This window comes from Ictidomys tridecemlineatus, chromosome 7, assembly GCF_052094955.1.
Source record: "Ictidomys tridecemlineatus isolate mIctTri1 chromosome 7, mIctTri1.hap1, whole genome shotgun sequence".
Taxonomy (NCBI): domain Eukaryota; kingdom Metazoa; phylum Chordata; class Mammalia; order Rodentia; family Sciuridae; genus Ictidomys; species Ictidomys tridecemlineatus.
Window position 1 is genome coordinate 2,754,422 of NC_135483.1, and position 17,046 is coordinate 2,771,467.

Here is a 17,046-nt window from a genome sequence, read left to right on the forward strand (position 1 = left end):
GCGCCCCGGTTCACCCTGGAGAGGGAAGGGGCGCCCCGGTTCACCCTGGAGAGGGAAGGGGCGCCCCGGTTCACCCTGGAGAGGGAAGGGGCGCCCCGGTTCACCCTGGAGAGGGAAGGGGCGCCCCGGTTCACCCTGGAGAGGGAAGGGGCGCCCCGGTTCACCCTGGAGAGGGAAGGGGCGCCCCGGTTCACCCTGGAGAGGGAAGGGGCGCCCCGGTTCACCCTGGAGAGGGAAGGGGCGCCCCGGTTCACCCTGGAGAGGGAAGGGGCGCCCCGGTTCACCCTGGAGAGGGAAGGGGCGCCCTGGTTCACCCTGGAGAGGGAAGGGCTGACAGTCGCTGGCCCCCTGCCTGGAGGAGGAGGGACTGCAATTTTTCAATCTCTTCCAGGAGGAGGGGTCCCTGAGACGGGGGAGCCAAGTGCCCCCTCTGAAATCTTACCCTGCAACCTGGATTCCCTCGGGCCTTGAAGGCTTCTCAAACTGCCAGGGCCTTCGGGAGGAGGGCCACCTGTCCTCTGAGAACTCAGTCTGCCGTCCGTCTCGCAGAACCTGACAGGCAGGCCTGTGCCACTCCTCTCCCCCAGCTGGCAGCCAGGACAGGGCCTGGCGTCCACCTGTGGCCTTGCCTGGCCCACGGTACCCTCCTGATGCTGCAGGTCAGGCCAGGCCTGCGATCCCACAGGGCATGAGGCCCCTGCACCCCCACTCCCTGCCCCTCCTCTGCAGATTCCCAAAAAGCCCGAGCGGGCGGGGTGGTGGGTGTGTTTACATCTGGCGTCAACAGGCCCTTCACGAGGGCCCTGGTGCTGAGCTAAGGCTGTTTATCCCCTGGGCCCACGACTCGGCTCCCAGGCGGCCAGGCAGGGGTGTGGGGCGCCAAGCGCGAGGCTCAGTGTCCTCCTCCTCGTCCACCTGTGTCCTGTGAACCAGCAGAACCGCGGGCCCTCACCTCATCCTCAGTCCAGGGAGGGGACGCAAAGGTGGGCCGATGGCCAGACCCCCCACAGAGTCCCTCCAGACCACCAGAGCTGTGGTCTGGAGACGGGGGGCACCCGCCCAAGGCCCACTAGGTGCCGTGAGCCCTCCTCCTATGTCCCTGGGAGGCCAGGTTGTCGCCCCCTTCCCAGATATGGCCCCGAGGCTGGGGGGCTTGGAGGGCTCACTCCGTCCCCCGGGGCCAACTTGCCAGCCTGCAGCCCCCTCTCTGGCCTCCGCCCAGGGCAGCTCTGGGGTGGGAGGAGCAGGCCGCCATCACTCTCCCTGTCTGGCATCCTCCAGGCCGGAGGCGTCTGGAGGTAAATATTAGGTCCTGTTTAGATTAAACGCCATTAATAGCAGGAAATGTCACCTCAGGCGCCCGCCCTGGCTTCCTGGAGGCCTGGAGGCTTGAGGCGGGGCCAGGGCTCTGTCTGAGCTGGACACCCAGAGGAGGTCTGGCTCAAACTCTGGCCCCGTCCCTCCCATAGGGTCTCCTGCTCCTCCCTGTACTCAAGGACACCCCTGGGCTCCTCACCCCCACTCCCCTCCTGGGGTCAGGAGGTGGGATGAGGCCATGTGGCATGCAAAGAGAAGCCACCCTGGGGTCAGTCCTGCACACGCCCACCCATCCTCTGGGTCTGTGCTCCCAGCTCACAGGAAACTGAGGCTCAGAGACATGATAAGAGCTCTTCAAGGCTCCCCAGTGTCACTTGAGGGGACAGGCTAGCAGTCTGGCTCAGACCTGCGTGGCTCTAGGGTCAGGGCACACCTAATCCCCCCCAGAAGCCACAGAAAGCTGTGGCCCCAGACTGTCAGCAGGGCCACCTGGCTTTGGAGGGGTATGCTCATGTGCAGGGCGAGGAGGGCTATCCTGGTGTGGCCAGGCCCTGGCCAGCCCTTGGCACTGGGAGCCTGGAGCCTGGTGGCAGAGTTGGGCTCCGGTCCCACCACACAGCCACGTGGTCAAGTGCAGGGCAGGGCCCCTGGAGGGCCTCATGGAGGAGGGCCCTCTCTTTCTCCTGGCCCTCACTGCCCACTGGGCAGGGCGTCTTTCCTCCTGGGCCCAGCTCCCACCCAGCCCGGCCTCCCCTTGAGGCCGTGGTGCTGGGAGCGTCGGGTGCCCCTCACTGCCCAGGCAGCAGGGCCCGTTTTATGATGAAGGATCTGAGGGCGACACCCCCCCACTGGACTGTGCAGCAGGCCCACCCTGCCTCGGCACTGAGGCGCCAACCCAGGACCCTGCAGCCTCGTCTTGCAGCTGGAGTTGGGAGTCGAACCCAGTTGGCAGGTGCCCCAGGAGTCGGGGCCTCTGACACCACGGTGGGGCGTCTGCGGAGGCCTGCAGCACAGCTCCCCTGCCCTCTGGCCTCCGTTGCCTCCTCTGTAATCTGGAGCCGAGGCGAGGCTCCCTAGCCCTGGCGAGCAAGGTGCTGCCCAACAGGTCCTGCCCTCTCTCTCTGCCCCTCCAGGGCCTCTCACGCCCTCTGCCCACCCAACAGCCCACCACTCAGACCCTCCAACTCCCATCAGCAGCAAGGACTTGAACGGAAGGGCTCTCTGTGTTTACAACCCCCAGGCTCTCGCCCCTCCCCCCACCCGGGCCTCCTGGGGTCCCGGCTGGGGAGAGGACAGGTGCACCGTCACTTGCCCTTCATGGAATCATCAGCCAGGGCTGTGGCTCTAGTACATTCCTAGCAGGTCAGTGTCACCTGAGTCCCAGGCGTGCAGGCTGCTGTCCAGCCTCCCAGCAAGGGCTGCCCCGGGCACAGCCAGACCAGGGGCCGGTCGGGCGCGGCCACCTCACCTACTGTTCCACGACAGCGTGGCTGGTCAGGGAAAGCGCCAGTATGCACATGGGTAGGACTGCAGGCATTGCCAGGCGCCCAGGTCCCAAGAGAGTGGGCTCTGGCTCTCAGAGCCTGCTGTGCTGGGGGCTCTAAGGACAGGGTGGGCATCACTCTCCTGGCCTGCCTGGTGCCCATGGAGCACCTCGCCTGAGCAGCAGGCATGAAGACCACACACTTTACAGTCCACACACAATTCTGCTGCTGATCTCAGCAAAGAGGTGGGCACAAGGTGAGAACCCTGGGCCCAGGTCCCTCAAGACCTTCACACCCAAGGGCAGGCCCTCCACAGCAGAGCCCAGGTCAGGTGGCAAGTGTAGGTGAAAGTGTACGTGAGCCCATGCACGGCAGCTTCTCCAACCCCAGCCAGTCACAAGTCTTCCCTGAACCTCAGTTTCCTCTTCTTCCGGGGAGAATAATTGACTCACTCTACCTTAAGAGGAGGCTGTGAGCTAAGTAGGAGAGTGTGTATGCGTGTGTACATCAGTCTACGTGTCTGTGGGAGCCCATGCACACTTGTGTGGTCGGTATGTGTGCATGGGTGTGAGTCCATGCATGAGTGTGATCTGGTGTAGGTGTGTGTGCATGGGAGCCATGCACACGTGTGGTCTGTGTGTAGGAATGTGTCTGTGAGAATCTTTGTGTGTCTGGGTGTGTGAGCCTGGGCATGAGCACATGTGTGTGGCACGTGTGTGCATGCATCTGTGCACGTGAGTATGTGTGTGGACGTGTCTGCGTGTGTGAGTTGCATGTAGGGGTACACCTGTGTGTGTGTGCACGTGTCTGTCTTGGGGTTTGGCCCCCCATATCTCTTGATTATCTGAGCTAGTTAGGGGCCGAGGGCTGCCCCCAGGAGCCTCAGCACGTGCAATCATCTGCACCTTCACTCCAGTCCCTCTGACCACTGTGGACAATATGGCTAAGGTCTCTCCCCTCAGGACATCTGCACACACACACTCACACACTCAGACACACTCACGGTGAGCACAATGGGGAGCCCCACTGGTGCTCGTCCCCCTGGGGCACACCCTACTCCCCTGGGCTTCCCCTGAAATCTCACAGACAGGAGCACTGTCTGGGCTGGGTGCAGGTTTCCTGGGTTCCTGGATGCTTATGACCCTGGGCAAGTCCCTGCCGGCTGGCCACAGCTCTCAGGCTGCTGCACTGGGCACACGGCTGTGCGGAGGCCTCCAGAGCCATGGGCCACCAGGTGGCGCTGCTGACCTGGAAGAGTTGATGGAGGCAGCAGTCCACCCCCAGCCCCCAGAACCAGGCAACCCCGGGACACTGCGAGGGGAGTCCCAGGCCCTGGGACTCAGCCACTTCAGAACAGTTTCTCCATCCATCTGCCCACTGCCGGGTGTTAGGCAGGCAGGGAAGGGGCAGAGGAGCACAGTGACCAGCGCGTCTTCTCTCCTCCTGCTTGCCCAGGCGGGCCAAGCTCCTTTACCCTCTGAGCCTGGGTGGAATGAGGACATCTCCACCGCATGCCCACCCTGTGCAGGGGCCAGCACACACAGCAGAGAGGACAATGCATGGCCGGTGCCTGGGCTCCACCCCTCTGCGCCTCACCATCCTCATACACGCCCACTTGGAGGCGCCCTTCCCTGGCTGGAACATGGGGTTGGGGAGAGCTGTTTCTGATGGTGCCTCCGCAGGCCTCCAGGAGAAGGAGCAGGCCACACGGGAAGGGCGAGGGTGTGGGGGCAGCAGAGGGTTTGAGATGTTTGGTTTGAGAAAGAAGCAGGGCTGTCCCACGGGTGTTTAGACGGTGCGCGGGCAGCAGGGTTTCCACTTCCTCCACGACACGAGTGTGTCCTCTGCTCATGGTCAGAGCCCACCTGGCATGAGCTTCCTGGGTCCTGGGGTGGCACCAGTCATTCTGCCAGCAGGCAGGCAGGCAGGCTGTACCAGGAAGGAGAGGCCTGTCCCCCACTGTCAGGGAAGCCCTGGGCGGCCAGCCCTGTGACAGCGGGGTAGGTCTGCACCCTCTGGGCCTCTTTCTCCTGCTGAGGAATGAAGGTTGCTCAAAACCGCCCCTTCCACAAACTGAGAGTGCGGGCAGGGTGAGGGCCAGCCAGGCAACAGGCTGCAGTGGCACATCCACAGCTGGCACGTGCACCCAGCAGGTCAGCTCACTGGGCCTTGGGGTGCTGCCTCGCCGGGTCCCTCCTCCAGGAGGAGGCTGAGGCCCAGGAGGCGACCCCCGCTGGCAGGCTCACATGGCCAGCAGGCAAACACTGCTTTCCCTGCATAGAGACAGGAGGGACAGGGACAATCAATGCTCTGCTGAGCCCCCAGGGCAGTGGGGCTGCGACAGGAGCCAGCCCTCCCGCGGGTGGGTGACCAGGCCTCCTGTGTCCAGGCACACGGGGATGGCGGGCTCTGTGGACAGCTCAGGGCCCGAGATCCTGCCCCCTCCCCCCAGAAGCACGGGCTGCGTTTGCAGGTGTTTTGCAGGAGCTGAGGCCCCCGAGGCCACTGGCGTTTGCAGGGTGGAAGCCTTTTCTACCATCAGTGAGCCCAGAGAGGTCAGGTGTCTGCCCTGAGTCACTCGGCCTGGCAGGGGAGCCCACTGTGTGGGCAGCAGAGGGCTGGGATGTCCCGACAGGCAGAGCCTGGCACCACCACCACAGCTGGCACCTGCCCTGAGGCCAGGCAGCAAGGGAGCACCAGACAGATGGACGGATGGACAGACAGACACCTGGGGAGAGTGAGTACATTGAGTCACTTAGCAGACTCTGGCCTCTCTGATCAAGCAAAGGGGTCAGAGGGAGACGTGACCAGCAGACGCTATCCTGACCGCTAGGCCATGATGCTGCCCTCGCCCTGCTCAGCTGAAGAGGTGGTATGGCCTGGGCAGCGCAGGCACCAGCCCCCCAGCCAGCTCTGCCCAGTGCCCAAGCTCCTGCAGAAGCCAGAGGATGTTCCTGTGGTGGGGCACTGGGCCTGAGACCCTCCAGGGCAGCTGCCAGAGCAGGGCCAGGCCCACCTCCTGTGGGTACATGCTGCCCCCAGCCCTCTCTCCCCTCCTTCCCCATCCACTGCCACTCTTCCCCGGTGCCCCTCGTCCTGCCCCACCCCAGGTCTGTGCTGGACCCAGGTGACCATAGAGATAGAGACAACCAGAATCCAGAGTCCTGATTCTTCAAACCAGAATCTGAAACCCCTCTTCCTTTGCTTCACTGTGACAGCCTAGAACTTTCCATGCACTCCTTCTCTGCTGCTCCTTACCCTGCACCCCCAAGGTAAGGACACCTGTCAAGGGCTTGCCAAGAGCACTCTGAAGGGACCAGAAGCAGCCACAGGTGCCCGCAGCCCTAGAGACAGCCTGCAGGTCCCCAGCTCAGACGTCTGACCAAGGGTGCACCAGGCCCTGGCCTCTCCATGTCGCTCCTGGCAGCTGTAGGGGGCACATCCCAGGAAGACCCCTGTGGCTGTGGGGTGGAACCCAAATCCCGAGACCCGCCCTTAGTTTGACATTTAGCAGGTGAGTCACCTCTCTGGGCTCCGGTCTCCTCATCAGGGCAATGGCCACAGTAATGCTAATTTCTCAAGTTGCTGTCGTAAAAGTCCAGGAAGGAGGAGAAATCTCAACTCACCACATGAGGCAGGTGTTTACTGAGCACCTACTATGGGCCTTGATGTGAAACTGGGGTGTGCAGCAGTGAATGAGGCACAACCCCTGCCCTCAGGGAGCCCACAGCTATGAAGCAGTGGGGCGAGGTCCTCAGAGAGCCCTGGGCTGGGGTCCGTCTGCCGGCCAGGGTTGGGGAGGGCTTTTCACAGGAAGCAATGTCCCCTGGGCTCTGAGGGATGAGCAGGAGTTTCACCTGGGGGGAGTGGGGAGGGGCAGTCGGGGTAGACATGGAGGTGCAGGCCCTGTCCCGGGAGGCACAGGGGCCGAGTCCAGGCCGGCTGGCAGCAGACCCTCAGGCCGGCCACTTCCCGTCGCAGGGCCCCAGTTTCCCTGTCTGCACACGAGGATAAAAAGCCACTCCCAAGGGGGAAGACGTGGGCAGTGCTGGGCAGAGGCTCGTGTCCCCTGTTGGATCTCCACGTCGTTTTGGAAACCAGGGTTTTTTCTGTCCACGATGGTGGCTCTCAAGCCAGAGCCTGTGCTTTCCCAGGGAGAGCCACTGTCCCTGTCACGGTCCCCACTCCTGGCCTTGGTGGGGCAGGCAGGGGGCACATGCGACAGAGACAGAATCCTGCTTCCGAGACAAGCCACATGGACCTGGTGATGGGCAGACACAGCTGAGCACCTGCCCAGGACGCCCAGGCTCCATGAGTCCAGGCAGGAACCTGAGGAGGATCAGGCGGCCCCAGATGAAGTGGGACAAGGCTCCATGGCTGGGGAGGGGCCGCAGCAGCCCTGCACAACAGGCTCCCGCCACCCAGCCCTGCAGAGGGCCTGCCCATGATATCGCCCAGCAGTGACTGTCCTCGTGGCCCGAGGCTCTGCCGGGTCTCCCAGCTTCCCACATCCTCCTCAGCCCCGTCCCCGTGCAGAGGACTGGCCCAGAGGGGTTGACCCCTGGGAAGAAGGCTGGGGAGCTGAGGCCTACGCACCCACAAAACTGCCATCTCCCCTGTAGCCCTGAGTGACCAGCCTGGGGAGCGGCTGCGGGGCCACTGCCTTCCAGCCAGGTTCACTGACCAAGAAACCAGGACACCTTGGGCAACCTCCCTCACCCTTTCGCAAAGCCCCTATGCCCACCCTGACCCGCTCAGCTCCCCTGCCAGGAGCCCTCCAGTGTGTCCATGGCCCTGCCTCTGTGTGGCCAGGCACCAGACGGAGGTGGCAGGAAGGAGCACCTAGTACCCCCTAGGGCTGGAGGACTATGGGACATGGAAGAGCCCCTGACTACAGAGAGGCCCAGGAGGAGGAGGAGGAGGAGGAAGGGGGATGGCTGGGGAGGAATGGCCGGAGCTCAGGCAAGCAGGTCCCAGGTCGAAGCTTTGCCAAGCAAGGCTGTCTCTGCCCAGAGCCGTGGTGTGTGGGCATCTGTAGAGGATTCTTGCCGTGGGCAGGAGTTGGTCGGAGGCAACATCCGGCCCAGCAGTTGGCGTCACAGATTCCTTGAGTCCCAGCATGCGTGTCTCCTAGAGTCCAGGAGCCGTGGCAGGCGGGCGCTGCAGGGTCCGCCGGCTGTAGAGCCCCGGCAGGAAGGCCTGCAGACCTCACTGGTAGTGCAGCCTGGAGGGACCACACAGGGGTCCCTGGATGACCCCTCCCCAGCACCTGGCTCATGGACCAGCCTGGACCACGCCCCTCCAGGCAGCCCACTGCCATTCAGCTTGCAATGCCTCTGGTCACCATCCCCAGGCAGCCCGCTCCTCTTGCAAGGCCCAGGGCGAAGGACCCCTTTCTCCAGGAAGCCCATCCTGCTCCCCAGCCCAGCTTGGTCCAGGGGAGCCGCTCACCCCAGAAGACCAGAGCCACCAAGACACAGTGCTGGAACCAAGGGTGGGCAGTTGTGCAGGGGCCAGGGGTAGGGAGAGAGCACAGCTGGAACTGTAGTTTCAAGCACGGAGCTCTGAGCCTGTCACCTCTCCTGGACACTTCCATGGCTTCGGGGACCACTCCCAACAGCCAAGAAGTGGAGACAGCCCAAATTCGCATCAACAGGAACAATCAGCAGCGCGACAAAAGTGTTTTACAACCGCAGAAGCAGTGACTCTGACCCCACCCTGAAAACACCAGGCCGAGTGGAAGAAGCCGGCGCGGGGACTGGCGCTGGGCGGGCCACCTGCAGGCCGTCCCTGGAACAGGCAGAGGCAGACAGGGGGGTGCCAGGGTGGGTGGGTGGAGAGGCGCAGCTCGGGAACTGGGTTTGGAAATGGCTGCACCTTCACCGGGGACTCAGCGCCACCGACAGGTGCACTTTAAATGCTCAACTTGGTGCCTCGTGGATTTCATCCCAATGAAATCGTGAAGCATCCTGACCCGAAAACAAGGATCGCAGCACCCCCCAGAGGGGCGACGGTCAAGGAAATGCTGCTTGTGGCCAGGAAGACGCTGGAGCCCATCCCAGGCCTAGCCCTCAGTGAGTGGCCAGGTGTGAGAGGGACGGGGATCGTGGCTAAAAATGCTCTGAAAGTGACCTGCAGGCCCCACTCACCCGACCCTTCCAGGGAGACCTCCCCTGTGCGAGAGACTGATCGCAGCTCCACCCGCGCTGCACAGCGCCCCCAGCATGCCTCTTGGGCTGAAGGTGCCTTGGAGACCCGCCCTGGGCAGGGCCCGGGTGTGGGGCGTCACGGGTACTGTGCCAGCCTGCATGCATGCCTGCCAGCTCAGTGGGCTGTGCCTGTGGGCAGAAGCCAGTGACGGGTTCCTGTGACTGTCACTGGGTCCCGGAATTGGCCTGCCCCGCCCTGCCCCAGTCGCAGCTGGCAGGGCTCCGGTCAGCGTGGGCCTGGTCCTCGACTGTCTGCTTTTCTCCGACCGCTGTAACAAGAGACCACCAACACTGTGACCCCTCGCCCAGTCCTGGCGGTCAGAATTCAAGGTCCAGCTGCCAGCAGGACTGCTTCCTTCTGGAAGCTCCAGGGAAATTCTGTCTCCTTCCTCCTCAGCTGGGCCAGGAATGTGGGGACTCGGCCTTGACTCCCTCTGCTGCCCCCAGTGTCCCTGCAAGGAAGGGCCACGTCCAGCAGCTCTCTTCTCTCCCCTTGGCCTGCTGGCCACGTGTCTCCCCAGGTGACCCAGGAGGCAGGATGGGCCTGGGATGCACTGTGCGGATGCCGTGCAGGGACTGGGGGCCACAGGCCAGGTGGAGGGCAGCTCCAGCCACCTGGTGGTCCCCGCTTACCCCTTCCATTCTGGGCAGGACTCGTTCTACCCTGGAGCCTCCCCAGCCCATCCCTGGAGCCCCCAATAGCTCGAGGCTCCCCTCCCCACCAGGGCCTCCCCACCTCCCGGCCAAGCCCAGCTTTGCACACTCAGCCCACTTGGAGACCCTCCCTGCTGCTCTGCCTGCTCCCCTGCAGGCCAACCTCTGTCCCTTCTGCCCATACTTCACTTCATGGCCCCTGCTGGTCACTGCCCGACCCTCTGCAAAACCCCCAGAACCACACTTGCCCCTCGGCTGCCCCTGTCAGATGGCACTCCCCAGGATGGCTTCACTGCGGGTACCCTCTCGGTCCCAGTGCTGGGGCCCAGCACCCAGCAGACCTGGAATTGTCAACCAGGTATCTTCAAAGGCATGTCCCTGGCTCCGGCCCCCTGCCCCCACCCTGGCACCCTGGCACAGCCTTGGCAACCTTCCTTGTCCTCCAAGGCCTCAACCTCACCAGCCACTCAAATAAATTAATGTTCCCATCTCTGCTGACTCATGGAAGAGAACATCGGGGGCTCCTGCCAATGACCGTCACCCCCAGCCGGCCAGGGAACAGAGTCTGGGACCCTGGGTCAGCACAGCTCCTGGTGGGGGGTCTCAGTTCCCAGGACTGTGCCCCCTGCCTTTTTGACTGAGCCCTAGAGAAGACAGGGGCCCTGGGCCTGGTTACGGATGGGAAGGCTGGCTCTGGGGAGCATGGGAGCACACAGGGCCAAGTCCCCACAGGCCACGGAGTGAGTCCTCCCACTCACCTGACCTCCTGAGCCCTGCACTGCTGCCCAAGGTGGCCCTGCACCCCTCCCCAGCCCCCGATGCATATGGGGAGGGGGCTCAGTACAGACTTCTGGGCCTGGAGACCTCAAGGACCAGAGTAAGTCCTGGTCTGGAAAGGCCGGTGGCGGGGTCAGGCCTCTGGACCCTCGGGCCAGGCAAGTTCAGGGATGCTGTGGCCCAAACCGGTCATTTCAGAGAGGAGAAAACCAAGGCCCACAGGAGGACTACAGAGGAGAGAAGTGGAGCAACCCCCAGCCCCAGGCCCCTGCTCCCTCCCCAACAGGCCTTTGGCTAGGGGGGCCTGGGCTGGCAGGCTGCCCAGCTGGAAGGACAGGCCCCATGCATGCAGGCCACAGAGTCCAGGGGCCCAGCAGGGTCAGGGCAGGAGGAAGCCTGCCAGTCGAGAGGGGGTCAGGGCAGGGGTCACCATCCTGGGCTGGAACCCGCCCACAACAGATCCCTCACCCTGCTGGGGATGGAAGCCCACCCACCCTGACGGTCCTAAGGCCTGGCCTGAGACAGAGGTGGGAGGAAGGTCACCCCACTCAGGCCACCCAGCTGGAGCTCAGGGATTCCGCCCACAAGTTACCCCTGGGTCTCTTGAAACGTTTTGTAGAATGAAAACTGGATTTTTTTTTAATTTTACATTGTATCTGGGGTCTGCTCTCAGTGAGTGTTCAAGGTGTACAGCAGCACAGTGTCTCCCTAAGTGAGGGACAGTGTTATTTTTAGCCAATATTTTATATGGTGCCTTGTGAGTTAGGAGCTCCGGAAGCTTCCAGAGGAGCTGGGACCAGGAAGAGAGGGCAGAGCGCAGCTGACAGGCACTGCACCGATTACAGACAGCCAGTGGACTAACCAGTGGGCTGCCCGGGGAGAGAGAGGGAGAGTCGGTGGGAAGCGATGTCATCAGGCGGCGGTGTTAATTGGAGACCTAGCCTGGCGGTGACTCTTTATCTCTGTCTGGTCTCACCTCTGCCCTGCCCAGGCAGGCCTGGGGGAAGGACGTAAACAGGGACTCAGAGCTGGGGCTCGGCCAAGGACCAGGTCAGACGTGTCAGTGGGAGAGAGTTCCAGCTCTTGGGAGAGCACGGTCCTCCTTGTTCACAACAGCCGTGTTCCTGGGAGGGCCACAGAAGCATCCTGGCCATGTCACTGGGACGTCTGGAGGGCAAGGCCGGGGCTGGGCAGTGCTGGAGGCCAGACCCCCAGCACCGTTTTCTCCCATCATGCTGGGCTTCCTCTGTTGTGTGACACAGGGTGATCTTGAAGTGGCACCCCTTTCTCCACAGAAAAGCCCTCTCCACCATGGCTGGCTTTAGGACCGTCAGCAAAGGAGTCTGCAGAAGAGTCCAGTGTAGACAAACTTCCTATTTTCATGTCGCCCTGTTTTACCTGGCCACTGGCCGGGAAGATACCAGCACTCCAGGTGCTGGACGCCCCCTTACTAGTTTTTCACAAACATGTATCCTGTATAGGAGTTTGTAGAAATGTGCAAACAAGGCCTCTGGCCTTGAGCTGGGCTTCACAGAGATGTCTACATTTTTAAGGTAAGTTACAGCTGACAGGGGGAGGAAAGAAGGGGAGAAGAGGCTCTCCCCTTCTCAGGTGTTGTCCTTGAAGAGTTAACTTGCCCAAAACAGTGAAAGAAAAAGCTGCTTTTATGTGAACTTCTGAGCCCCTCCCCTTACGTGCTGGGTATAAAACTCTGAAACTCCCTGAACTCGGGGTTCAGGGATTGATGGATTACAGCAAAACCTGTGCCCTCTGAACCTGGCTGCAGCCAGATAAAACTGTTTCCTGCTGTCTTGGGTGCCTGGCCTCGTCTGTCCCTACAACAATCTGGGGCCCCCCTCTGCCTTCAGCTTGCTCCCTGTTGGGGTCAGTCACCTGCCACAAGGACCCAGGACCCTCCCTGCCTGGCTGGTGTCAGATAGGAGGGGCAGGGGCTGCCTGCCAATGCTTTTCCTCCTGGTCCTACCCCAAGGTACTGTCAGGCACATTCCACATGAGCCCAGGCCTTTCCACCCACTGTCCCCTCTCCACACACCTGGCCCCTCTCAAGCGGGCCCTCGTCTACAAGATGGCTGGCCGCCCCCTTGCCTGGGAGGTGTCCTCTGACCTGGAGCTCCCACGGCAGCTGGTCCTGGCCTCCATGGGCACGTGCACCAGCCAGGGTGGTCATCCCAGCTCCCCTGCCTGGCAGGGAGTGCCACCAGGGGCTTCTACAGGAAGGAGCCAGCATCGCAGGTGCCAGCCTGGGCTCCTGTAAGAGGTGAACAGGCAGGACACAGGGTCAGGACGTGGACAGTGAGGACACACCTCACACTGAGCCTGTGTCGTCTGCACAAGATCCCTGGGCGGGAGCCACAGATGGGAAACAGGCTCAGAGTGGTGAGCAGACATGTTCAAGGGGACGCCGGCCCAATAGTCAAAGGTTGTGCACCCCAAGATGCCTCCCTTGAGCCCACTTCTGGGCACCAGGCTGAGGATTCCTTGGCCGAGGACCATCACCCCTCCTCCCACCCGCAGTTCCAGTCTCCCTGCCGGGAGTTGGCCCCAGCACTCAGTGCTCATGTGCACATGGGCAGATGCGTGCACACCTACAAGCTTCCTGCTTCCCCAAATAGCCGCTCGGCTGGGTCTGCCCACATTCTGGCCCAGGTGTGTGCACAGAGGCAGGCCTGGGGTGAGAGCTGGAGAATCTTCAGGTCAGGCTGAGTCGGGGTCAGGAACATGGGCAAGATGGCTGACGGGGTAGGAAAAGCTCAGGGTTTGAGGAGAACTTGTGTTGTAATCCCTGTGTCCAGACCTTGCCAACAGGAGGTTAGAACCACGGGTGAGAGGATGACACCCAAAGTGCAACTGACTCTGCCTCTCCAAGCAGGGTGCGCCGGGGCCAGGACTGGGCTTCTGGTCCAACATGCAGCAGGTGGAGATGACTGACAGGGATGGGTAGCCTTTGGAGCCCTCATCTCAGCCACTTATCGCGTCCTGATCCCGTCACACTCTCAGCCTGAGTCCTGGCCACACACTGAGCCCTGGCCCTGGCCACACACTGAGCCCTGGCCCTGGTCACACACTAACCCTGGCCCTGGCCACACACTGAGCCCTGGCCCTGGTCACACACTAACCCTGGTCCTGGTCACACACTAGCCCTGGCCCTGGTCACACACTGAGCCCTGGCCCTGGTCACACACTGAGTCCTGGCCCTGGTCACACACTTAGCCTTGGCCCTGGTCACACACTTAGCCCTGGTCCTGGTCACACACTGAGTCCTGGCCCTGGTCACATACTTAGCCTTGGCCCTGGTCAGACACTGAGCCCTGGTCCTGGTCACACATTAGCCCTGACCCGGGACACACACTTAGCCTTGGCCCTGGTCACACACTGAGCCCTGGCCCTGGTCACACACTAGCCCTGGCCCTGGTCACACACTTAGCCCTGGTCCTGGTCACATACTGAACCCTGGCCCTGGTCACACATTAGCCCTGATCCTGGATAACCCTGGATACATGCTGGGCCTTGGCCCTACCACCAGGAGACTTGGTTTAGGCAGTACCAGTGCTTACCCAGTTCCTGAACCTCCTGGCCCCAACTCCTGCTCTCAAAGATGCCAATGCTGTCTCCCCTTTCTGGGAGCTGGCCCACCCTGGGGCCTGCAGGTGCAAGAGAGTCCACGCGCTCCCTAGAAGTTCCGCCTTGTGTGGGGCTGGCTGTGTGCTCTAGGCAGAGCCTGGAGCAGGAGGTAGAGTAACTGTCCCAGCCCCTGGCAGGAGGCCGGGTGGCTTCGTCTTCCCAGCGTGTTTCCCAAGCACTTACCACTTGCCAGGACCTGAAAGGTCCCCAGGCCCAAGGGGCACAGCCCCAGCCACATGCCCGTGGACTCTCACTGGAGGTGTCAGCCAGGCGGAGCGGATGGCAGGAGACCTCAACAGTCCCTGGGAGGCTGCAGCATGGGCACAGCAACGGTTGGGAGGGAACGGGGGCCTCACGGCGCAGAGAAGGGGTGGTGGCTCCTTGTGGATGGGCAGTGAGCTGGGACCAGAGCAGGGTGAGGTGACGGTGTCTGCAGGCCTGGATGCTGATGGTGAACACTGGGGCCAGGTGGGCTGGGAGGAGAGGGCTGAGCTGAGACCCGGCCTGCACGGAGGCTGGGGGATGGCAGTGGGGGGCAACAGCAGGGGCCTGCCTGTCTTTGCATCTGAGCCCCTGGGAAGTGCTCTGCACTGTCCTCCCAGCCTCCCTTTCCCTCTCCCCTGCCAGGGCGTCTTCCCCAGGGCCTTCTGCCCTAAGTCTTGGCTTCTCCATCTCTCCAGCTTCGCTTCCGATCTGCGCATCCAAATCCCCCTGCCCCACCTCCTCCTCCAGGAAGCCCGCCTTGCTCTTGCCCACACGACTCCCTGTTTCGACACGCAGCAATGCCTCCTCCTCCACATCTGTACACACAGCCACATCTGCCTTAGGCCCTGGGGATCAGAGGCATGTGACATGTGGCACCTGGGGGACAGGTGGTGTCCTACCTCTCTAGTCCTCGCACTCCTGGGGGTGGGCACTGCTGGTCCTGCTGTGTGGGAGGAGACGGAGGCAGGAGGCCAGGAGACTCCCTGAGCAGAAAGCACTTCTGTACGAGGAGGACTGGAGGCTGCCTGGGTCCCCGCGGGCTTCCCAGGGAGGGTGGGGCTGCCTCGGCCTTGGAATCCACCATGGCTCTCCCGGGGTCACCCCTCTGGTCCCCAGGTCCACAGCCACCAATCTGGACTCTCCCTGAGCCCCTGCTCTCCCCACCCCTCCTCTGCTTCTCTCCCACCCCCTGCTCAGGTGCAGGCCGCTCCTGGCATAGCAGGATCTTTCCCTAAATTCCAGGGCCTGCTCTCCACGTGACGGGCTTCTCTTCCACAGCAGCTACCATGAAACGTATGGCACAGCTGGCGTCCACAGCTGGCCCTCAGGCTGTCCTGCTGCTCCCCGGAGGCTCCCTGCCACCTCCAGCCCTGTGCCCTGCCGGCCACATGCACTGGGCCCAGCTCCTGATCCACCTGGCCACCTCCTGCCTTCCCCAGTTCCCCTGCTGGCCTCCCCTGGGATAGCCATGGGCCCATCCTCCCAGGCGATGGCCCTCGGTGGCCCTCACAACCTAGGCCTGTCCATCAAGGACGCCACAGCTGTGCTGACCGGGGAGTCACTGCCTAGCAGTAAAAGTCTACTGACTGCTTAGCTGCCATCGCCCCTGGAGCTCCAGCTCCGCCGGGCAGACACCAGCACAGGGCCACCTGTGCCATACAGCAGGCCAAGCGCCCACCCTGCAGCTGCGTGAGAAGGGGTGAAACCGTGTTGTCAGGTACATCCGGGAGGTGCTGCATCCAGGCCAGCAGAAATGTGCCACTCCCCTGCTGCCGTGATGGAAGGAGCCGGCGCTCACAGAGGACTTTGTGGAACGGCCAGGCCCATGCAGAGTGCTGACCCCTGGGCAGCTAGGCCTGGGGAGGGACGGCTGCCCCAGGTAAAAGGGACAGAGTCCACATAGCGCCCAGAGCACTGTGAGGGCAGCGGTGGCTGGTCCTGCGAGGGGAATCTAGAGATGAGCCGTAGCCAGACGGGCAGCTGGAGAGCACAGAGGGGCCAGGCCAGGTACCCGGGCAGCACAGCAGCTCACCGTGTGAGTCTGAACTGCACACTGCCCTCTGTACCCTACCTGGGGAACATTGCAGTTGGCAGTCTGCCCTGGGGCTGGTTTCTACAGTACCCTGACTGTGTGACCTCCAAGTTCTAGAAGACCTGGACAGCCAGGGTCACGTGAACAGTTGTGCAAGTTGTCGACAATAGTAGGGACTGAAAACCTGAACTGTTTAACTCACCAATCCATGCTCCTGGCACAGGGTCGCCTCTGTCTTCCCCAGGACAAATGGCTGCAAATTCAGAGATTGAAAGCAATAGAGGCTTACTCCTTGCATATGCAAAGCCACCACAGGTCCAGGCCACCTGAAGGGCAACTCATCCTATGCAGGACCGGGAGGAGCCAGGTTTCTCCTGCGACAGGAGGTCCTCAGCACAGTCTCACATGGGCGTTGACCCCTGCAGCCTGGCAGTAGTCTATGTGCTTCTGCTCACAACCGTGAGCCAAAACCAGTCATGTGGTCCAGCCCAAGTTCAAGGGGCTGGCTAGGGATGAGGCAGGAGATTGAGAAACGTAATTCTTCTGGGCCTAGAAAAGAGAACTGAGGACGAGTGTCTCTGGAAGCTGTTGGTTAGCTCTGTCACTGTAACAGAACACCTGGGATCGTCAACCTAGAAAGGTGCACTTTGGCTCAGAGTTTCGGAGCGTCCTGTCGTGGTCAGCTGACCTGTGGAGGGGCCTGGGATGAGGAGCGCATCATGGCAGAGAGCTTGGGATGGAACTAGTTGCTCAGCTCTTGGGGCTCAGGAGCCCAGAGAGAGGAAGAGGAGGAGCTGAAGTCCCTTTAACAGCACCCCCCTTGACCTAATGTCCTACCACTAGGCCCTGCCTAGGGTCCACCGCATCCCAAGGCACCACAGGCTGGGACCAGGCCTTCAGCACGCGGATCCTTGAGAGCCCCATCCAAAGCACAGCAGAGGAGAAC